Below are 24491 nucleotides of genomic sequence, written 5' to 3'. Positions count from 1 at the left end.
TCCCCGTCCGTAGACCTTATGATTGCAGCATGTAGTAGACAAGCAATTCCTATATTGCTCGCGAGTGACGGGAAATCACTCGACTTCTACCGCGAATAAGCCTAGCCATCTAGCGAGTCCAACATCTAGTAAGCATTTCAAAAGGGAAGATATGATTATGCAACTAAGGTTTCAAACAAACCTAACCACTTAATGCGCAAACATTAATAAACATAGATTGCATAATAGAGTAGCTATCTAGTTAGGAATTTATTCTCTTGGGTTTGCCTTCTGGATCGGTTTCTTGAGCGGGGGGTTCTGGGTGCTGGGCCGGGTCTTCTGACGCCGCGGTCCACGTCACTTGCACTTCGTGGATCTCCTCTCCGGGTCTTCTGACGCTGCGGTCCACGTCACTTGCGCTTCGTGGATCTCCTCTCCGCTTGCCAGCACCAATTCGTAGTTGCCGTTAGCTAGAGCGGTTTAGTGTTTTAACTTTATATTAAGGTTACATGGTGTTCATGAGTTGAGAGTGGGTGAGTTTATTTCTTTCTTTCATTACTGAGCAATCGTTTATAGAGTAGTTTTCAAAACTGATTTAACTCATAGAATGGGCGGGGTGGATTTTCTTAAAACCTTTTAATTAACTATAGAAGTTAATATTAGACTTTTATTGTATTATCTTGGTTAAATGTGAAACTGAACTTATGTAACTTTTCTAGTCTTGAAAATTTAACACAAGGTATATCATGTTGACATGGATTTACTGTAAAAATTTCAACCCAAAAGGTGCAGCACATTAAATATGAAAAATAAAATACAACTGCAGCCTATTATCCAAACTAAAATTATACCGAGAGTTTAACTTAATTACTGGCCTTGTAAATTTTGCTGGAGGTGTAAAATGATGCGCCAATGCTACAGTAAAAAAATTTAGCCTTAGATAACCTTTTCACTGGGCATGAAAAATTGCACAAGTTATTCAAGCATAAAGCTAAAATAATTTTTACAGAGAGCTTTGAGGGTTTTCAGTAGATTAAAAATTTCCAGCATGTTCATATGGATAAAGGTAGCTCCCAAAAATTAACTCACATTTTTCTAGATGCTTAAACTATTTATTTTAAATTTGCGTGATTGTGCAAGCCCAAAAAGAGTTGGTCCAGTTTACCATCTCCGAAAATTCCCAAACTTTTTCTGTGGCTCACTAGTTCTAATCTAAGCATGTAGTAAGAATTTCAAGTTCATATATGCAGTGTATACCAGGATATAAAAAGGATCTAATAAACTAGGCATTTAACAAGAGCAACATAAAATCTATAGCTAACATTGGTTTCGGGGCCCTAATTTTTTCTAGCAGTGTTACATTTGGGTTTGTAAGCCACTGTTAAAAGATGAAGTCCAGCAAAGGTCACTAACTCAAGATCTAATTAAACCCCACTTTTTCTTGCATTTAAACTAGAGCAATATAAAGGTCAACTGAGAAACGGGTAGTAACAAAAGTGGTAGATCTACTTTCAAAGAATCCAGAACAATTGAGTTTGCATTTTTCTGATTTTTCTACGATTTTATATGAATTTTGCAATTTCACTGGTTGGATTTTAAAAGTTGAGTTTAGGTCTTACAACGGCGTCCCTAGATTTAATGCGTAGCCCCCTGGAAGTTTTAAAAGACAAGCAATTGGGTCCTTGGTCCAACACAGGGCGGCCGCGGTGGTTCCCGGCCAAAATTTCCGGCGAGGTGAGGCTCGCCGGCGGCGGGGTCCTACCCTAACAGGTTCAGCGCAGTGAGCTCTACCTGCTGGTGGTCGTGTCGTGGGCGGAGGTGTTCTGTGGCGGTGGCTCGACATGGACCAAGGCGGCGGCGCGCTGCGCTATGGCGACGGCGAGGTTCCAGTGGGTCTCGTCGGTGAGGTCCGGGGCCGGGAGCTGCACTAGCACAAGGTGAAGCCCGAGGGCAAGTCAGGATGGAGGGATGAGGACCGGAGGTGGGTTGTTCACGTGCTCACCGGCGTGGTCACGTCGGAGGCACGATGAACATGGTGCTGGGCTCCACTCCGGCGGGAATGCTGGGTTTGCCTCGGCCGGGGAGCAACAGGGAGGAGCGGGGAGTCGATTTTGGGGGTCGGCCGTGCGTGGGGGTGGCCGGAGCTGGGTGCTCCGCGGTGAGGTGGGGTGTGGCGCTTAGTGGTGCTGCGGCGTGGGCTCGCCGGTGTTGGGGAGGTCAGGCGCGGCTGTGGGCGTGGACAGGAGGTTTTGGCGTTGCGAGCGGAGGCCAGGCGTAGCAATGCGAGGGTGTGCGTGCTCGGGAGGCTCTGGGTGGGCTGTTATGGCAGGCGGAGCCGCGCAGGCGTGCGGTGGTGCTCGGCGGGCGCGGCTGCAGGACGGTCTCGCCACGTGGCACGCGGGGCAGAGGAAGGGGGACGCACGGGTCGTTCGGGTGGTGTGGTCGACGAGGCAGCTCGGCAGGGCAGAGGTGGTGGCCAATAGTGCAGCCGTGGACGAGATGGGGCGGGGCGCTGCAGCAACGGTCTCGGCGGCGAGGCAATTATGCCGCGGCAGCAAGCGTGCCGTGCTCGAAAGCGGGGCAGCGGGCACGGGCGCAGCCTTGGCAATGGGACAGGGCGTGCATGACGGGGCACGGTGACGAGCTGTCGGCGGCGCGGCCCAGGCGCAGTAGCGGCGCGGCAGCGATGCAGCATGGCGCAACAGCGGCGCAGCGAGGGCAGCGTTCATGGGCGGCTGTATGCCGGGGCGTGCGCGTGCACGTGCGCGGAGGATCGCCCTCAGCATCAGCAGTGCAGCATCAGGGTGGTAGGGAAGCTCGGCCGCGTGTCAACGGAGCTCTGAGCGGTGCATGACTCAGGCGCGAGAGCGAGCGCCGGTGGAGGGAAGGAGAGAGAGGGAAGGGACGAAGAGAAAAGAGGAACGGGTCAATAAAATGGTCAACACTTTTGAAACTGAAATTCCTCCAAAAATTTGAATTGCACTCGAAAAAGTTTGAACACCAAAGTTGTAATTCCAGTCATGCTCTACAACTTTGGTGTTGGGCAGTTTTTCATTTGAGGCTGGGTTTGAGAGTTTGAATTTCAAATTTGGACCTAAACGGAATTAACCCTATGCTCGCTATTTTTAGGGTTTTTCTCCAAATTTCGTGTGGCAACTTGAAATTATTTGAAAATGGAAGTTATTTGTCTCACTAAACTCTACAACTTTTGTTTTGGGCAAAAAATCATTTGGGCAAGTTTGTGAGAGTTAACTTTTTAACCCCTTTTAAAGTTATTTCCTGATTTCCTTGATTTTAAAGAAAGGCTGTTATTTCATGTGTGAAATTTCACTTCCTCCCTCAACTTTTGTTACTATTGAATTGTGTCCTAACATTAGGACTTGCGATTGAAGTTTCGAGCGATTTGGAGCTGTAGTTAAATTTTTACGACCGTTTCCTGACTTAGGCTTTAAGTTTAAAACTCGGGTTCATCACAGGCCGGTGTCGTCAAGGCAAGGCTACGGCGTTGCCTCAGCAGGTGTGTGGGTCTTGAAGCGGTGTTGTGCAGCATTTCGACAGCGGCAGCGACCGCATCGCGTGAGCAGAGCCTTGGCGGGCGGCGTGGCGCGCGTCCAAGTGGGCTTGAGTGCGCGGCGCACGTGGAACAAGCCAGCTGGGGACGGGGAAGGGATACCGGGGGCGGTATTGCTCATTCCCGTGGCGGGTTGCCGTTTGGAGGGGCACCGGTGACGTACGGCGTCGCCGTGGGGAAGAGAGAGAGTGAGTGGAGGGAGAGAGATAGAGATGAGGACTGGTTTGCGATTTCTGAGAATTCTAGGGACCCTACTGTAATCTAAGAATTTCTCCTTGTTCCTGGGCTCAAATGAAAAACTTTGGATACCATTTTTGTTCAGTTTTTAGAGTTCTACAACTTTTGTTTCATGCAGAGTTTCATTTGAGCTATGGTTTCCAAACTAAAATAAACTTTTCAAATTTCTTCAAAGAGGGTTTAACTTGAAATGTTTTTGGGCTGAATTGAATTTGTCCCTAGCTGCTGCCACACATGTGACTATATGGGGAACTTTTTAACTCTAAATATTTGTATGAGTTGTTTAGGCACTAAAAATTTAATTCCTCACATGATCATCCAATTTGATGCATAAAATGTAATTTGAGTTTATAAAATCTAGCTTTTAAAATTGTACTTGGCCTGTATAGATTTTTCCATTGTGCCAAAAATTTTCCAAATCCCTCCCAAACTAATTAATTAATTTTTTTAATTTTTGAATTCCGTTGACTCTTGGATGATTGGTAGAGTCCGATGCGGTGCCATCGGCTTTTTGGGGGTGATCCGAATGGGCAATTGCGAAAAGAGGAGCTTCATTCATTAAAGATATAGTTTTTACAAAGGGAAGAGCCGATTCGACAAAGGATGAATCCTTCCACTTAGTCTAAGCTACAATGTTATTCCTATGATGCTACTCCTACAACTACCACCAGTAGGTACCTAAGTACCTACGGTGCTTGGGGCTTCGCGCCGGCATGTCTCCGCCATCGCTGTCGTCACCGTCGTCATCGCTTCCTCTACTCCTGTTGGCACTACTGCCGCCGCTGGCGTCCTCGCCGCTGTTCTAGCCATAGCCACCGTCGCTCTCTTCCTCGGAGGACCGTTCCTCGGAGGACCCGAGGAACCGGAAGGCATTTCCGGCCATCAGATCGTCGTCGTCGTCGGAGGGGGAGTCAATTTCCTGCAAGGTTCTTTCTATAGTTTAATTTGAATAGGGAGAGCAAATATTGCTTTTGTGGAGGGTTTATTTGTAAAATTCAGTGTAATCATTGCTTGGCAGGGAATTTTGCTTTTTAGTTTGAAATTAAACTGAATTTGCATTGGAAAAGACAAAAGTCCATTAAATACAAAATCCTTCCTATGTTTTCAAAATAACTCTTTAACCTTTGGTCAAATCAATTTTTGCATAACATCAAAGTTGTAGATCTTGAAAAGTTGAACAACTTTCATGTTGGGCACTTTTTCATTTGAGCCTCAGTTTAGAAGTTATTTTAGTTTTACTATGGGACCCTTGAACTTTTCAGATTTTGTAAATCAGTCCAGGCTTCATTTCCCACCTCTCTCCCTCTCTACTTCACCGCCGCCGGCGCTGAGCGGCGCTGCCACCACCGTGGGAGGTCACAGGGCACCTCCTGCTTCGCCCACCGCCCCACGCGGCACCTCCGCAACCCTCTGGACCCACTCCCCCTTGCGCTGGACCTCTTCTCCCCTCGCCACGCCACCCCGACGAGCTCCGCGGCCGCCACCTCACCGTCGCCGTGGCCAGCCCGTTGCAGTGCCCCGGACCCCTATCTCGTGCGCGCCTCAGTACCGGAGCAACCCCGCTTCACTTTCCCCTCCTTGCCTCACTCGCTCCCTGCCCAGAACACCCAGAGCACCACAGCCCCACCTCCGCAACTCCGGCGAGCTCGACGCCGCCGCGGGTCCGCCCCTCCAGACATTCTCTGCCCGCGCTGACCCCGCCTTTGGCACCACTCGAGCACCGCGCAGCTCCCAAACACCTCCACACCCCAATCTACCGCCGCAGCACGGTCGCCGGCGAGCTACCTGAGCCGCCGCCGCACCTCGCCGTGGGGAATACCCCAATCAACCACCCCAGCCCTCACCGAGCCCACAAATCGACGCGCCTTGACTTCCTCGAGCTCCATATTCACCTCTAGCTCGCCGCTGGGGAGTCCTCTGGCCGGAACTTCGGTCGATTCCCCTCCCTGTCTTCTTCTCCGACGAGCCAGGGGCATATCTGCTAGGATTCAAAAGTTTCTAGGGGCCTGTCTGCAAAAGTTCAGTTCTCTTCCTTTTGTTTTTAGGCTGAATTTTGAAAATGTCTAGAAATTCGTAGAAAAATCAGAAAAATGCAAATCCAAAAGTTTTGGAATCCTTGTTACAAGAACTACAAGTTTTGTTAAATGCACATCTTCAGTTATGGTCTGTATTTTAATCTAAGAAAAATAATTGAATAATTAGGCTTTAATTGTTCTAGGCGTTCTACTCAGTAACTTCCTGTAATTTTTGGCTAGCTTGTGTCTTACAGTGTAAATAGTGCCTGGTAAAAATTTGAAACCGTTTTGACATGATTAACTAGGTCAAAGTTTCAAGATTCTTAAATATACTAGTTTTGATAATTTATTTGTGCTGGTAGAAATAATCAAGTTCTGAGTGTGAAACTTTTTCCATGATTATATGTTACTAAAACCTTGCTGTTACCCAAGTTTTAGAAATTTTAGAGCTGTTTAGCTATATCTTTGATTTAATGCTTGTTAAGTAGGCTTTAATTGTGATAAATAGTTTCCTTTCTTAGAAAAAACTGAGAATTTTTTTAGAACTCTATTTCTGTCATATGTTCATGTCTGTAAAATTTAGGATCCAGTAACTCTATTGAACTTTGTGTATTAATTATTTTTACTCTATGTGGTTTAATTTTGTCAAAATTATTACTTCAGTTTATGCTTAGATAAATTCTGAAACATTTATGAGATGTTCATAAGCATATGAAGTCTGTTCTGAAAACTTTTGAGCTTCATAAGTGTTGTAGTTTGTTCTGTAGAATTTAATCTTGTTCTAGGTGCTGTCTAAATAATGGTTTTATTCTGATTAAATGGCTGCATGAAATGCTATGAATTTTTCAAGATAGATTTCTCTCTGTACTTCCTGTTTGAAGTAATTTTGCTGATTTTAATTTCTGTTTGTGTTTTGAGTTACTCATTTATTAGCAAACCATGATTTATGTGCCATATAAACTAATTGACACTTACTTTGTAAGTGTTATCAAATTGTTTTATGAGGTGAATCTTGTTGTTTTGTGTGGTATAAATGTTAAATAACTATTCTATAAACAATTGCCCAGTTGATAAGTATGTTTACTATTTGTTGGACTACAACTTTATCGTGAAATGTGTGTGTGGTTGTAATTTCATCTCTTGCATCACATATAGATACAACTGTTCTAGCGGACGGGACGTACGAGTTGATCCCGGAGTCCAAAGAAGGCGATCCAGAAGCCCAGGTGAACGCCGCTACACTGATCGAAGCCCCGGATCAAAGTTCGGAAGAGCCCAAGGCTAACCTAGCTAGTGACTACCGCGAAGGCAAGCCCCGGACATAACCCAGTATTTCAAATTATATAACTTATTGTTATGCATTTACAGTTCTTAGGATTTGAATTGAAACCCTAGATGCATGATCCTAGGAACCTATGTATTGAACACTAGACTTGAGTTCGAGTATTTGCTATGCTTATAGGACCGGTAAAAGTCGAGTGATTGCTTGTCACTCGCGAGCTCTATAGGAGTTGCTTGTTTACTTTCTGCATTCACTATAAGGACGTCGGACGGGGTCGTGTTCGATATCATGACCTTGGGTGAGACCCGTCTGAGTTGATGAAATATGCTAAGGTCGCGGTGTGTGGTAGCGATGGTTAGGTGTTTGAAAGTACTAGCCACATGCCGTAAATATGGTACGCGGTAAGCCTAGTAGATGATCGGACCGGTGAGTGGATATACCTTTCACTGTGTAAGCATCTAGGCCCTCAAGGTATGTTTCGGTGATTAATGACAACCATTATTGTGACTAATGAGTTTGTGCAGCTTAATGAATCATTATCGCTCATTTGGTCATATGTCAAAAGAGGCCCCTCAATTTCATTATTCAAAAAGGCGATCTCGGTATTCAACTCAAGATTATAACAAGACTAAGGATATTTCTAGTACTAAGTGTCACAAGGTTGAGAAGGACACTTAGATTAGTATAGGTTTTATAGTTTTTGTAGAGGTCGCACTATTAATAGGGGTTAAGGCCAGGTAACTTGAGCATGGACATGATCTTTCAAAAATGGATGCACACTATGGTCACTCAGGTTCTTAGAAGTTTAAATAAGTGGTTTTCAACTCATATCTCAAGAATATTTAGATTTCATTCAAGACTCAAATCAGAAAAGGCAAAAACAGAAAAAGTTCAATACACCGGTTTAACCGACGCTGACTATTTTCTATACGTCGGTTAAATGCTGTGATCAGTGTCTGGACAGTATTAACACCGGATTAACCGACGATGTTCAAAATTAACATCGGTGCAGTTGTCCAGAGAGTTGGTTTTTCCAGGGTATTTCAAGATTATACTCATCGGTTAAACCGACGATTTGATTTGAGTTAACATCGGTGCAGTTGTCCAGTGAGATAGAATTTCAGTTGATCAGCAGGACAATCACACTCACCGGTTAAACCGATGAGTCGTCGGTCAATCAGGCCCTCACAGTAACGGCTAGTTTTTCAAATGGGCAAGTTACATTCACCGGTTGAACCGACGATGACTTTTGGAGGGACGTCGGATTAACCGGCGCTACGGACTTTTCTGGCAGCTTTTTCTCCAACGGCTCTATCCGTGTGAGCTGCCTATTTATACCCCTCCAATGGGTCATTTTGCAACTCTTGACACCAGGCAACATCCATACACTCATACTATAGTCAAGAGCCACCTTGAGCTTCATCTTCCATTAAATTGATCATTCAATCATTCAAGAAGCAAGGCTAAGGACTTGAGTAGAGAGAAACTTGTGTGCATCCGTTCTTGGTGATCGGTTCTTGCTCAAGTGAAGGCCCTAACTTGTTACTCTTGGTGATTGGCATCACCTAGGCGATCTTGGTGATCGAGGTGTTTCTCGCGGAGCTTGCCAAGGATTGTGGGAGCCCGGAGAAGAAGATTGTACGTCGCTTGATCTCCACCACGCCGGGATGGTGAACGGAGACTCTTGGTGAGCGCCCACGTCTCGGTGACATGGGAGGTGACAAAACTCTTTGTGAGTGTCACAACGTGGATTAGGGGTGTGTACCAACACATCGATACCACGGGAAAAAATCCGGTCGTCTCTTGTCCACTCTCTTTATTCAAGCATTTTCTTTCATGCAATTTATTCATGTGCTTGACTTAGAATTCATAACTTAGCTCTACCTTGCTAGGCTTTACTTCTCGTTATATCTCTCATAGCTTGTGTAGGTAGCTTAGTTATCCGGTTGGTGAATTGGTGCCTTACTAGCATTGCATAGGTTAAGGTTGCTTTATTGTGTTTTAGAAATTGAAAAAGGCCCAATTCACCCCCCCCCTCTTGGTCCATCGATCCTTTCAATTGGTATCAAAGCCTCGTTGCTCATTTGGATCATTAGGCTTCACCGCCTAGAGCTATGGCCAAGATGGGTGGTTCGCCTCCTCACTTCGAGGGCAAGAACTTTGCTTATTGGAAAGTTCGCATGGCCGCATACCTTGATGCGATTGCCCCCGAAGTGTGGTTGGCAACAAAGACCGGGTTCACCGGAACTCCCACATCGGAACAATTAAAATGGAATGCCAAGGCTAGAAATGCAATTTTCGAAGCCATTAATAAGGAAGTCTTTGCTAGAGTTAATGGCATGGACTTAGCAAGTGATATTTGGAGGGAGCTCATTGAAATTCATGAAGGCTCCACTAAAGTTCGTGAGCAAAAATATCACTTGTTTAGAGCTAAGTATGATTCCTTTAAAATGCTAGCTCATGAAAATTGCAATGATATGTATTCTCGCTTGAATGTCATTGTCAAGGACATTAATGCACTTGAAATATCCAAAATTGACAGTGGCTCCATCAATCGCAAGATTCTCATGCGCCTCCCGAAGCCCAAGTACAACATCATCAATGCTATGCTTCAAAAGGAGAATCTTGACACAATGGAAGTGGGAGAACTTGTGGGCGAAATTCGCGCTCATGAAATGGGTATCCTGGGTATGTCCGAAGAGCCAATTTCAAGCAAATCAATTGCTCTAAAGACCAAGGCAAACAAATCCCGCAAGCCCAAGATGATCAAGCAAGAATCAAGCTCAAGCAATGGAGAAGATGATCATCATGAAAGCTCATCCGATGTTGAAGATGATGGAGAACTTGCTCTCATGATGAGAAAGTTCACACGCTTGAATGACAAGATCAATAAGAAGGGTTTTAACTTTGACTCTAAAAGAAGAATGTTCCGACCAATGGATGTCAAGAACAAAATTTGCTACAATTGTGGAGAAAAAGGTCACATCCGTCCAAATTGCCCCAAGCCGGACAAAAGAGATAAGGATAACAAGAGCAAGCATCGCCATGATACAAGCGATGATGAAGAAGAAGAAAGGAAGAACAAAAACAAGAAACTTGGGAAGAAAAAGAGCCATGACAAGAAGACCAAGCTCTTCCTAAAGAAAAAGGGCAACACCAAAAGAAGCTTCTTGGTAGAAAAACAAGAATGGGAGACCGATGTCTCATCAAGCGAAGAGTCAAGCGATGAGGAAGAAGATATCGTCACCATCGCCCTCACAAATGAAGAACCATTGCTACCTCCACCTCCAATGTGCCTCATGGCCAAAGGTAACTCTAAGGTATGTGAGAGTGAAGATGATAGTGATGATGAGCTTGACCCTAATGAGTTTGCTAACCTCATTAATGAGTATACATCCGTTATCAAGAGGGAAAAGGGCAAAGTCAAGGTTCTTGAGAGCACTCATGCCAAGTTAGAGCTTGCCCACTCCGATTTGCTTGGCAAGTACAATGACTTGATCAAAAAGCACAATGAGTCACTTGTACTTGCTAAGCAAGTTAAAGAGAGCAACAAAAAGCTTAAACAAGAGCATAGGGAGTTGGCTCACAAGTATCAAGAATTTGAATTTGTCTATGAAGCCATTGACTCAAGTCTTGAGAACTCTACCAATGAAAATTTGGTAAAGGTCAATGCTTCTACTTCATGTGATGACCTACTCATCAATGAAAATGCTACTAATGCTTTGCCCGAGCTTGCACCTTCTAGGGAAAAGGAATTGATGGATCAAGTGGCAAGCCTCAAGAGTAGTGTGGAGAAGCTCTCAAGAGGAGAATACATCCATAAGGAGATTCTCTTCAACAATGCCCGTGACTATGGCAAGAGAGGTCTTGGTTCATTTCCGGAGCCAAACATAGCTACTACTCCTTCTCCGGAGATCAAGACTAGCTTCATCAAGGAAGTTGGTTCATATTGCCAACATTGCCAAGTCACCGGGCACCACACTAGGGAGTGCACTTTACCATCACGTCATCTTCCTAATTTACCCAAGAATTACTCCTCAATGTTTCAAAATAACCATTTTCTCTTGAGTAAAGTGAAGGGCAAGGTGAAGGCCAAATTCATTGGCAAACTCACTAAGCAGTCAAAGAAGAAGGTTCCCAAGCAACTTTGGGTTCCCAAAAGTCTTGTCACACATGTGCAAGGCCCAAAGCTTGCTTGGGTTCCAAAAACTCAACAATGATTCTCATGTGTGTAGGTGAACTACAAAGCCGGTGGAAAACATTGGGTACTTGATAGCGGTTGCTCTCAACACATGACCGGCAATGATAGCATGTTCACCTCTCTTGAAGACCCCGGCGATCATGAACATGTCACCTATGGTGATAACTCAAGGGGAAAAGTTTTAGGTTTGGGTAGAATAGCAATCTCCAAAGATTTATCTATTTCAAATGTCTTGTTTGTAGAATCTCTTAGTTTTAATCTTATTTCTATTGCTCAATTGTGTGATCTTGGACTAACGTGTACCTTTGACAAGACTGGTGTTGTAGTAACATTTGATGAAGACAAGTCAATGGTATTCACGGGATTTAGGCATGGCAACATTTACTTGGTGGATTTATCTTCAAAGCAAACAACCTCCATGACATGCCTCTTCACCAAGTCTTCTCTTGGGTGGCTTTGGCATAGAAGAATTGCTCATATCGGCATGAGCAACCTCAAGAAAGCCCAAAAGAGAGGGATGATCACCGGCTTGAAGGATGTCACCTTTGACAAGAACAAGCTATGTAGTGCATGTCAAGCCGGAAAGCAAGTTGCAACACATCATCCCATCAAGACGATGTTGTCTACCTCCAAGCCGCTCGAGCTACTTCACATGGATCTCTTTGGTCCAACTACATACAAGAGCATTGGTGGTAACCTCTATTGCCTAGTAATTGTTGATGATTTTTCACGTTACACTTGGGTTATGTTTCTAGGCGATAAGGGTGAAACTCCGGAACTCTTCAAGACATTTGCAAGAAGAGCTCAAAGGGAGTACAACTCCCCAATTGTGAAGATCCAGAGTGACAACGGCACCGAGTTTAGGAATATGAGAATTGAAGAATGGTGCGATGAAGAGGGTGTCAAGCATGAGTTCTCTGCCACCTACACGCCTCAACAAAATGGAGTGGTGGAGAGAAAGAACAAGACATTGATCACTCTAGCAAGAGCAATGTTGGATGACTATGGCACGTCCGAGAAATTTTGGGCGGAAGCAATCAACACGGCATGCCATGCGTCCAACCGGGTGTATCTCCACCGACTACTCAAGAAGACGCCATATGAACTCCTCACCGGGAAGAAGCCAAACATCTCCTACTTTCGAGTCTTTGGTTGCAAATGCTTCATCTATAAGAAGAAAAGGCTCGGTAAGTTTGAAAGTAGATGTGATGAAGGATTCTTTCTTGGTTATGCATCAAACTCCAAAGCATATAGAGTATTCAATCAAACCTCCGGGTTAGTTGAAGAAACATGTGATGTGGAGTTTGATGAATCTAATGGCTCCCAAGAGGAGGTTGTTGGCTATGACAATGTAGGTGATGAGGAAATTGAAGAAGCTTTGAAGAAGATGTCCATTGGGGATATCAAGCCGGAAGAGGTGCATAAAGGCAATGATCAAGGGGGAGGACCTTCCTTGTCTACACCAAGCACCTCCACGGCACCCCAAGTGGATGAAGATAAAGAGAAAGATGATCAACAATCTCAAGAAAATGTTTCAACGCCAACACCCCAAGTACAAGATCAAGAAGAGCAAAATGTTCCACCACAAGCACAAGTCTCCCATCATCCACCTCCACAATCATCCGCGCATGTACCGCTAGTGAAGCATGGTCGTATCTCCAAGGATCATCCAATGGATCAAATCATTGGTAGTCCATCAAAAGGAGTAAGAACTCATTCTAAACATGCTTCATTTTGCGAACATCACTCGTTTGTTTCTTGTATTGAACCCACTAGCATAGAGGAAGCGCTTGAGGACTCGGATTGGGTGATGGCCATGCAAGAAGAGTTGAACAACTTCACCCGCAATGAAGTTTGGGTCCTTGATGCTCCTCCGAAAGACAAGAATATCATTGGCACTAAGTGGGTCTTCCGGAACAAGCAAGATGAACATGGAGTGGTGGTACGCAACTGTAACACCCTAATTTAAATTTCAGCATTTAATAATAAATTTAATTGGCTTTATTTAATTTTCTAAGGATTTTCTGTGTTAGTCTGGCATTTAACCCAAATTTTTGTTCCTCAAGTAATTAAATTTTTATCATAGGTTAAACTTTGTTGCTGCATTCATGCTGGAGCATTTATTTTATTTGCTTGTGTGCATAAGGTTGTGGAATTCAAATTTTGTTTGAATTCAAATAGATTTGTTTGAGCTAGAAATAGAAATGGGAAGGAAATAGAGGAAGAAAAAGAAGAAGTGAATCCAACCCAGCAGCCCAGTTTCCTTTTTCCTCTAGCGGCCCAACCCGGCCTCCTTTTCTCTTTGGCCGGCCCAGAACCCAAACCTAGTTTGGCCCAACTCCTCCACACCTCGGCCTGCCTCCTCTCCTCCCGCGCTGGACCGTTCTCTCTCGCACGCCAGCAGCCCGACCCGACGCACGTCGGCCCAGTTTCCTCCGTGCCCGGCCTGCCTCGCCCGCGCGACGCGCAACCCGCTGACGGTCCGGGCCCAGCTACCAGCATTGCCTTCTCCCCCACGACCTCTGCTCCACGCAACGGCTGCGCCTCCCCGCGATCTCCGGCCGCGATACCCGCACCTTTCCTCCCTATCCCACACGCCGGGATCTTCGGCTGTGCCCTTTAAACCACCCCCGACCCCCCTGCGCCCCCTTCCATCCACCAGCGTGCCGCCCAACCCTAGCCGCCGCACGGAGTGGCCCCGCCGTGCCGCCGCTCCTCTGCGCCGCCGCGGCCACACCGTCGCGGCCACGCCGCCCCGCCTCACCCCAGTCCACCTCTAGCCGTGCAGCAGCTCCGCTAAGGCCCTGTGACGCCCCCTGAGACCTCAGCTCCGAGGTTACGCCGCGCCCGCACCGGAACTCTCCCGCACCCCGGACCGCGAACTCCGTCCAGCGTCTCTGCTTGATCTCGCCGCCGACTCGTCCTGCGTCGCGCCCTCGCCGTTTCAAGCTTCGGTGAGAACTCCAGCCCAGCCCTTTCCTTTTGCGCTAGATTTCCTCTCTTGCGACGCATCCCAGGGACCCCAGCCTTGCGTTCCGGCAAGACGCGCCGCCCCGAGTCGCCTTCACCGTCGAGGGCCATCCTCCCAGCCCCGCACCGCCTCCCTAGGTATCCTAGTTGACTACACGTGCCACGAGCATCCTCCACAGCCCATCCCCAGCCCAAACCGACACCGGAGTGCCGGATTTGGCCTCCTCCGGCGAACCCGCCGCCGCGGAACCGAACTCCGGTGCTGAGCGCCGCCGCCCAGCACCCCAAACCTCCCTGGCCGTCCGATCCGAGACACGCGGCCTGGATTAGATCTAGGACCCAGCCGCCCGGAGCCATCGGATCGAGATCCGATGATCCCGATCTAAAGATACCAGTTCGGCCGGTACCTTTTGCTAAAGAGACCCTGCCTTTTTCTGGAATCAACCCTCAGTCCACCTATAGTCAAAAGTAATTGCAGTTTAGTCCTGTTTTTAGCGCTTTAGACCCTGGGTTTCTTTAAATTAAAACCCGCCGTCCAGCCCTGGTGTTTTTGCGAGTTAGACCCTAGAACTAAGGTTTAATTATGTTTTAGTCCTCGGTTTTTACAGAAAACCCCCTGAAACTTAGTTTTTCTCGCAGATAAGCCCCTAGAACTTGTTTTTAGCCTAGAATATGCGTTTTAACTCCGTTTTAGGCGTTCTTTATGTCCACGCAATCATTGTAACGCGTAGAATAGTTCTAGAGTAGTTTTGTGCGCTGTTTTCATGTATTGTTGTACTGTTTCTTAGTTTTTGCTAGTGTTTGCATGTATGTTTATGTTGTGCATTGTTTTTGGCCATGTGTTCGTGAGTAGACGTTGAGCTACCGGAGGAGCCCCAGTACCAGTACCCGGAGCAGCCGTCTTCTGATCAGTTTGAGCAGTAGCAGGAGCAGTACGAGGAAGGCAAGTATAACATGAACAACCTATCACTTTTAAATACACTTTCATACTGCATTTTAATACTGTATGCCTATAAGGATTTCCTAGCCACATTTATTCCTTTATATATATCCTTTGGGTTGCATTTTGGTTAGTTGTGCTAGGTGCCGCGCTATAACACATGATGGTCCTTTTTAATTAATTTGATTAATGGTATATGCAACTTAATTCTGAGAGTGGCCCTCTGTGTGGCTTGAGTGGCTCACGTCTCGTTAAAATTGGTTTTGTTAGAAACATGGTTTAGGGGGCCAGCACGGTGCTTACTGCCTGGTTGGCCACTCTCCATAAGGACCGGTTCATAGAGCGACAACCTGGGACAACAGTGCTACCACAAGACTGGAATGGGACGGTCTTGGCTTACTAATTAGGTCATTTTGGTTCGGGAGTAACTTACCGACGGGGCATGGGGGGTGGTGAGCTTCAATGGTGGCCAGGCTACGAGGCTTGGTGTGCGTACCCCTCGAGGTGGTTACCATCGTTGTGAAGCCTGATTCCTTAGCGGTTACACCTTACCAACGTGTCCTTTGTAACGGCCTCGTAGTGAGTCGCTAGTCATCTCACCTAAGGAAGTGTGATGAACAACTAGCGTAGCTCACGACTTGTGGGTAAAGATGTGCAACCTCTGCAGAGTGTAAAACTGGTATACTAGCCGTGCTCACGGTTATGAGCGGCCCAGATCCTCCTTTTGATTAGTGGGGTTAACTCCTTCCGACGAGGGGGTGCCTCTCGGGGTTACCTTGGTGGTTTTGGTTTGGTTCTCAGTAGTAACATGATTAATTTTGATTAATTACTATGTAACTGGGTTAATGGTAATTCATCAACTCATAGTAAATAGCTTTAATAAAATTTTGCCAAGACTTAAAAGCTAATGCAGTCAGTCAGCCAACCTAGAGCCTCATAGTTTGTGTTATACTTGTTGAGTACAAGTTGTGTACTCACTCTTGCCTCTTCTCTACTTTTTCCTCTTGGATACGCTACTGCTGCTCAGTTCCTGCCGACGCGAAGGAGTTTGCTCAGCGCTACCAGGACTACGAGGACTTCTAGGCATTCGTCTCCCAGTCGACGTCCCTGTGGCGCCCTGTTCAGCTTCAGAGAGTTTTTATCGTATTTGTACTTCGCTTCCGCTGTATCAGATATTTTTGTCATTTATGTAATGAATATCATTCGTATTCGCATTATTATATCTTTTTACGTGATATGTGCTGTGATATACTGTTCATTCTGTTGTATATACGTGTGATTTGATCCTGGCACGTATATGATTGCTCAGTTTATGTCCTTTTATAAACCGGGTGTTACAGAGTGGTATCAGAGCCGTATCGACTGTAGGACGAAAGCCTAGATAGAACTGGTCGAGTTTTAGGACTTCTTCTCTCCAATCCTTGCTTGCTGAAACTATTTTACTATTATACCCCTTGAATTCTATGACTTTTACTCGTCTTGCCTTGATTTCTCTCTCTAAAGAAAAGTTTTCGTAGATTTTGGCCTGAATCAGTCATCTGACCACCATGAGTATCAGCTAGGTGACCCTTTATAATAATACTGTAGTACGTTCTGCGATGCGTTGTGTTAGTCGAGTCGGATGTTAAACTCGGCTAAGTTGTGAAATTTGTATGCTTGTTATGATGCTACATGTTTGATTTGGATTTTTGAATGATTGCATAGTTTAGTAGTTAAATTTTGTTTAAAGAAAATCACTCTGATGTTAAAGTTAACTAATTAATAAAACGAGTTAGATCGTTGGGGGGTAAAACAGTCCACTCTATCCTGTCTACTTTATCAGGCTGAGTCTTTTTCCGCAAAGAGTTATCATATCCATCTGAATTTATTCCTGCAATATCCTTACTCGTGAAATCTTTTGTCCAAAATCAGATGGTGAACACCAGGAGCACCGGTTCCGGTTCTGGCCAGCAGCAGGGTCAGAACAACTAGGGTACCGGAATGCCGATGCCTCCACCCTTGACTCCGGAGCAGTTCTTTCAGCTCCAGATGCAGATGATGGCCACCCTGAACAACACTGTTCAGGCACTGCAGCAGATCCACGCTCAGCCGCCACCTCCTCCACCTCCGTAGACCCGCGACAGGCGTGCTGAGTTCCTGAGGGGTCACCCACCGACGTTCTCTCACACGTCCGACAACCTTCAGACTGACGACTGGCTCCGTGCAGTGGAGCGTCAGCTGGACATCGCCCAGTGCGATGATCGGGAGCGAGTTCTGTACGCAGCAGGACAGCTGCGAGGGACAGCTTTGGACTGGTGGGAGTCCCACACAGTTCAGGACCGCGAGTCTCTCACCTGGCTCCAGTTCCGGGAGCGTTTCCGCAGCCACAACGTCCCCGCGGGCGTTATGAAGATGAAGCAGAAGGAGTTCCTTGCACTGAAGCAGGTAATCTCAGATATAATCATTCAGCATTTCCTTTTGAGCTAATACCCCTTGATCTATCTTTCTAAGCCATGAATTAATCTTTTGAATATATATCTGTCTTTGTCACTTCTGGGGACTATGTTGGTCACGGAGTATCGTGATCGCTTTCTGCAGCTTGCTCGCTACGCCCCTGCCGAAGTTGCGGATGACCGCAAGAAGCAGGAGCACTTCATGGAGGGTCTTGAGGACTACCTACAGTACGCGCTGCTCAACCTCTGCTTTGACGACTTCAACCATCTGGTTGACAGCGCGCTCAACACAGAGCGCAAGCACCTGGAGATGGAGGACAAGAAGAGGAATATTGTCCCCGTTGCTTCCAGCAGCAACACTCGTCCTCGCCTCCAGCCGCCCCAGCAGTACCAGCAGCAGCAGTACCGGCCTCCCCAGCAGTACCAGCAGAGGCCGCAGCAGTACCCACCTCGACAGCAGCAGCAGGCAGGTCAGGGCTCGAGGTTACCGGCACCTCCGGCTCGTGCTGCTCCACCAGCTCCGCCAGCACCTCAGGCTCCACGGCAAGCAGCTCCTCCTGCCGGACAGCAGGCACCTCCTCGCACATGCTTTCACTACGGCCAGCCGGGGCACTACGCCAACGCTTGCCCCCGGAAGGCGCAGGCGGGACAGCAGGGGCACCCAGCTCAGCCCAGGGCGCCACTTCAGGGCAAAGTAAACCACGTGACGGCCGAGTCAGCGGCCGAGGCTCCTAACGTGGTTATTGGTACATTCATGGTCAACTCCCATCCAGCTACAGTGCTTTTCGATACGGGTGCAACTCATTCATTCATCACCAAGTCATATGTTGAGCAGCATAGTTTCTTTACCACCCCATTAAAGAAGTATCTGCTAGTCTCTTCACCGGGAGGGGAGTTGAGATCCCATATTGTTAGCCCTCGAGTCAGTATAGCCATAAGGGGGGCAACGTTCAGTGCTGATCTGAGGGTGCTAGACACCAAGGGTATCGATGTGATTCTGGGAATGGATACTCTTGCCAAGTAGGGAGTCAGAATTGATTGTGCTCATCGGGCAGTTCACTTGACAGCATCTGATGGCCAAGAGGTGACAGTCAGTGCTTCAGAGCCCTCGGGATTTCTTCATCAGATGGAGGCTAGACCCACGGATGGTATTCGCGTGGTGTCTGAATTCCCGGATGTCTTTCCGGATGATTTGCGAGGTATGCCGCCTGAATGCGCCATTGAGTTTTGTATTGATCTCTTGCCTGGCACAGCTCCTATTGCAAAGCGGCCCTACCGCATGGCACCTATAGAGCATGAAGAAGTCAAGAAGACTATTGATGAGTTGCTAGCCAAGGGCTATATCCGTCGCAGCTTCTCTCCTTGGCTTTTCCATTATTGCTGGTAGATAAGAAGGATGGCTCGAAGAGGATGTGTGTGGATTATCGGGAGCTGAATGCAGTCACTATCAAGAACAAGCATCCACTACCCCGTATTGAGGATCTCTTCGATCTGCTTCGAGGTGCTCGTATATTCTCGAAGATTGATCTTCGTTCGGAATATTTTCTGCTGAGGATCTGTCCTGGGGATATTCCGAAGACGGCATTCACATGCAAGTACGGGCTATATGAGTACACAGTCATGTCCTTCGGCTTGACTAATGCCCCGGTTTTCTTCATGCATCTGATGAACATGGTTTTCATGGACTATCTGGATGTCTTCGTGGTGATCTTCATTGATGATATTCTGATCTTCTCCAAGACAGAAGAAGAGCATGAGGAGCATCTGAGACTCGTACTGCAGAGACTGAGGGAGCATCAGTTGTATGCCAAGTTCAGCAAGTGCGAGTTCTGGATTGACGAGGTTCCATTTCTCGGTCATGTTATCTCTCAGGGAGGCATTGCTGTTGATCCGAGCAAGGTGAAGGATGTGCTAGAGTGGGAGACACCGCAGACAGTAAAAGAAGTCAGGTCGTTCTTGGGCTTAGCAGGATATTATCGGAGGTTCATCAAGAATTTCTCCAAGATCGTGAAGCCTTTGACTTCTTTGCTGGAGAAAAATGTGGCTTTCGTTTGGACTGATGAGCGTCAGAGGGCCTTTGATGAGCTAAAGAAAAGGTTGACTACGGCGCCAGTCCTGACTCTGCCAGACCAGACCAAGAGGTTCACAGTATATTGTGATGCTTCGAAGGATGGTCTTGGGTGTGTTCTGATACAGGAAGGCAGAGTGATTGCTTATGCTTCACGGCAGTTACGTCGGCATGAGCTGAATTATCCCACTCATGATCTTGAGTTAGCCGCAGTCGTGCATGCTCTGAAGATTTGGAGGCATTACTTGTATGGGCAGCAGTGTGATATCTACACTGATCACAAGAGCCTCAAGTACATTTTCACGCAGAATGAGCTGAACATGCGGCAGAGAAGATGGTTAGAGTTGGTCAAGGATTATGACCTGGAGATTCACTATCATCCGGGTAAGGCCAATGTTGTAGCAGATGCTTTGAGCAGGAGAAGCTATGTCAACATGGCCATGGCTTTCCAGATTCCCCAGAGTTATGCGAGGAGTTCGAGCAGTTGAGTTTGTGCTTCTTGCATCATACCTCCAGTGCAGCATTTGAGGCAGTACCGACTCTAGAGTCAGAGATCAGACAGCATCAGAAGGAAGATGAGAAGCTGCAGGAGATTCGTGAGTTGCTCAAGAAGGGCAAGGCTCCTCATTTCAGAGAGGATGATCAGGGTACCTTGTGGTACAAGAACCGGATCTGTGTGCCTGATGTGAATGATCTCCGGAAGTTGATTCTGAGTGAGGCCCATGATACAGCTTACTCTATTCATCCGGGCAGCACGAAGATGTACTATGATCTGAAGGAACGTTTCTGGTGGTATGGGATGAAGCATTCAGTGGCAGAGTACGTGGCTATTTGTGACACCTGTCAGCGTGTCAAGGCTGAGCATCAGAGGCCAGCAGGTCTGTTACAGCCTTTGAAGATTCCAGAGTGGAAATGGGAGGAAATCACTATGGACTTCATTGTTGGATTGCCTCGTACTCAGAAAGGGTACAACTCTATATGGGTAGTAGTGGATCGTCTGACGAAGGTTGCTCACTTCATTCCAGTGAACACTACTTACTCCGGTGCTAGACTTGCAGAGTTGTACATCTCTCGGATTGTCTGCTTGCATGGTGTGCCCAAGAAGATCATATCCGACAGAGGGTCTCAGTTCACTTCTCGATTCTTGGAGCAGCTCCATGATTCGTTGGATACGAAGCTACGTTTCAGTACGGCTTATCACCCTCAGACAGATGGGCAGACAGAGAGAACCAACCAAGTGTTGGAGGATATGCTGAGAGCTTGTGCCATTCAGTACAGTACTAGTTGGGATAAGTGCCTGTCTTATGCTGAGTTCTCATATAACAACAGCTATCAGGCTAGCCTGAAGAAGTCCCCTTTCGAGGCATTGTATGGCAGAAAGTGCAGGACTCCTCTCTATTGGGATCAGATTGGTGAGAAGCAGCTCTTTGGCCCTGAGATCATAGATGATGCAGAGCAGATGGTCCAGGCTGTGCGAGAAAATCTGAGGATTGCACATAGCAGACAGAAGAGCTATTCTGATGGCAAACGGAGAGATCTGACCTTCAGTGTCGGTGATTATGTGTACCTGAAGGTGTCTCCGATGAGAGGAATCCGCAGATTCAATGTCAAAGGGAAGTTAGCACCTCGGTATGTGGGGCCATTCAAGGTGCTAGAGCGGAAAGGCGAAGTTGCTTATCGCCTGGAGTTACCTCTCAGCCTCTCAGGAGTTCATGATGTCTTCCATATATCTCAGCTGAAGAGGTGTCTGCGAGTACCCGAGGAGCAGGCACCACTGGATGGAGTAGATGTACAGGAAGATCTGACTTATACTGAGCATCCGGAGAAGATTCTGGAGACATCAGAAAGGGTTACTCGGAACAAGCGTATCAAGATGTGCAGAGTTCAGTGGAGTCACCACAGTGAAGCTGAGGCTACATGGGAGTGAGAAGATGAGCTGAGGAAGACATATCCAGATCTCTTTGCTAGCCAGCCCAGCTAAATCTCGGGGACGAGATTTCTTTAAGGGGTAGGGTTTGTAACACCCTAATTTAAATTTCAGCATTTAATAATAAATTTAATTGGCTTTATTTAATTTTCTAAGGATTTTCTGTGTTAGTCTGGCATTTAACCCAAATTTTTGTTCCTCAAGTAATTAAAATTTTATCATAGGTTAAACTTTGTTGCTGCATTCATGCTGGAGCATTTATTTTATTTGCTTGTGTGCATAAGGTTGTTGAATTCAAATTTTGTTTGAATTCAAATAGATTTGTTTGAGCTAGAAATAGAAATGGGAAGGAAATAGAGGAAGAAAAAGAAGTGAATCCAACCCAGCAGCCCAGTTTCCTTTTTCCTCTAGCGGCCCAACCCGGCCTCCTTTTCTCTTTGGACGGCCCAGAACCCAAACCTAGTTTGGCCCGACTCCTCCACACCTCGGCCTGCCTCCTCTCCTCCCGCGCTGGACCGTTCTCTCTCGCACGCCAGCAGCCCGGCCCGACGCACATCGGCCCAGTTTCCTCCGCGCCCGGCCTGCCTCGCCCGCGCGACGCGCAACCCGCTGAAGGTCCGGGCCCAGCTGCCAGCATCGCCTTCTCCCCCACGACCTCTGCTCCACGCAACGACCGCGCCTCCCCCACGATCTCCGGCCGCGATACCCGCACCTTTCCTCTCCCTATCCCACACGCCGGGATCTTCGAATGTGCCCTTTAAACCACCCCCGACCCCCCTGCGCCCCCTTCCATCCACCAGCGCGCCGCCCAACCCTAGCCGCCGCACGGAGTGGCCCCGCCGTGCCGCCGGCCCCGCCGTACCGCCGCTCCTCTGCGCCGCCGCGGCCACGCCGCCCCGCCTCACCCCAGTCCACCTCTAGCCGTGCAGCAGCTCCGCCAAGGCCCTGTGAGGCCCCCTGAGACCTCAGCTCCGAGGTTACGCCGCGCCCGCACCGGAACTCTCCCGCACCCGGACCGCGAACTCCGTCCAGCGTCTCCGCCTGATCTCGCCGCCGACTCGTCCTGCGTCGCGCCCTCGCCGTTTCAAGCTTCGGTGAGAACTCCAGCCCGGCCCTTTCCTTTTGCGCTAGATTTCCTCGCTTGCGATGCATCCCAGGGACCCCAGCCATGCGTTCCGGCAAGACGCGCCGCCCCGAGTCGCCTTCGCCGTCGAGGGCCATCCTCCCAGCCCCGCACCGCCTCCCTAGGTATCCCAGTGGACTACACGTGCCACGAGCATCCTCCACGGCCCATCCCCGGCCCAAACCGACACCGGAGTGCCGAATTTGGCCTCTTCCGGCGAACCCGCCGTCGTGGAACCGAACTCCGGTGCTGAGCGCCGCCGTCCAGCACCCCAAACCTCCCTGGCCATCCGATCCGAGACACGCGGCCTAGATTAGATCTAGGACCCAGCCGCCCGGAGCCATTGGATCGAGATCCGACGATCCCGATCTAAAGATACCGGTTCGGCCGGTACCTTTTGCTAAAGAGACCCTGCCTTTTTCTGGAATCAACCCTCAGTCCACCTATAGTCAAAAGTAATTGCAGTTTAGTCATGTTTTTAGCGCTTTAGACCCTGGGTTTCTTTAAATTAAAACCCGCCGTCCAGCCCTGGTGTTTTTGTGAGTTAGACCCTAGAACTAAGGTTTAATTACATTTTAGTCCTTGGTTTTTGCAGCAAACCCCCTGAAACTTAGTTTTTCTCGCAGATAAGCCCCTAGAACTTGTTTTTAGCCTAGAATATGCATTTTAACTCCATTTTAGGCGTTCTTTATGTCCACGCGATCGTTGTAACGCGTAGAATAGTTCTAGAGTAGTTTTGTGCACTGTTTTCATGTATTGTTGTACTGTTTCTTAGTTTTTGCTAGTGTTTGCATGTATGTTTATGTTGTGCATTGTTTTTGGCCATGTGTTCGTGAGTAGACGTTGAGCTACCGGAGGAGCCCCTGTACCAGTACCTGGAGCAGCCGTCTTCTGATCAGTTTGAGCAGCAGCAGGAGCAGTACGAGGAAGGCAAGTATAACATGAACAACCTATCACTTTTAAATACACTTTCATACTGCATTTTAATACTGTATGCCTATAAGGATTTCCTAGCCACATTTATTCCTTTATATATATCCTTTGGGCTGCATTTTGGTTAGTTGTGCTAGGTGCCACGCTATAACACATGATGGTCCTTTTTAATTAATTTGATTAATGGTATATGCAACTTAATTCTGAGAGTGGCCCTCTGTGTGGCTTGAGTGGCTCACGTCTCGTTAAAATTGGTTTTGTTAGAAACATGGTTTAGGGGGCCAGCACAGTGCTTACTGCCTGGTTGGCCACTCTCCATAAGGACCGGTTCATAGAGCGACAACCTGGGACAACAGTGCTACCACAAGACTGGAATGGGACAGTCTTGGCTTACTAATTAGGTCATTTTGGTTCGGGAGTAACTTACCGACGGGGCATGGGGGGTGGTGAGCTTCAATGTTGGCCAGGCTACGAGGCTTGGTGTGCGTACCCCTCGAGGTGGTTACCATCGTTGCGGAGCCTGATTCCTTAGCGGTTACACCTTACCAACGTGTCCTTTGTAACGGCCTCGTAGTGAGTCGCTAGTCATCTCACCTAAGGAAGTGTGATGAACAACTAGCGTAGCTCACGACTTGTGGGTAAAGATGTGCAACCTCTGCAGAGTGTAAAACTGGTATACTAGCCGTGCTCACGGTTATGAGCGGCCCAGATCCTCCTTTTGATTAGTGGGGTTAACTCCTTCCGACGAGGGGGTGCCTCTCGGGGTTACCTTGGTGGTTTCGGTTTGGTTCTCAGTAGTAACATGATTAATTT

This window comes from Panicum virgatum, unplaced genomic scaffold (genome assembly GCF_016808335.1).
Source record: "Panicum virgatum strain AP13 unplaced genomic scaffold, P.virgatum_v5 scaffold_1805, whole genome shotgun sequence".
Taxonomy (NCBI): Eukaryota; Viridiplantae; Streptophyta; class Magnoliopsida; order Poales; family Poaceae; genus Panicum; species Panicum virgatum.
This window is presented reverse-complemented; position numbering follows the sequence as displayed.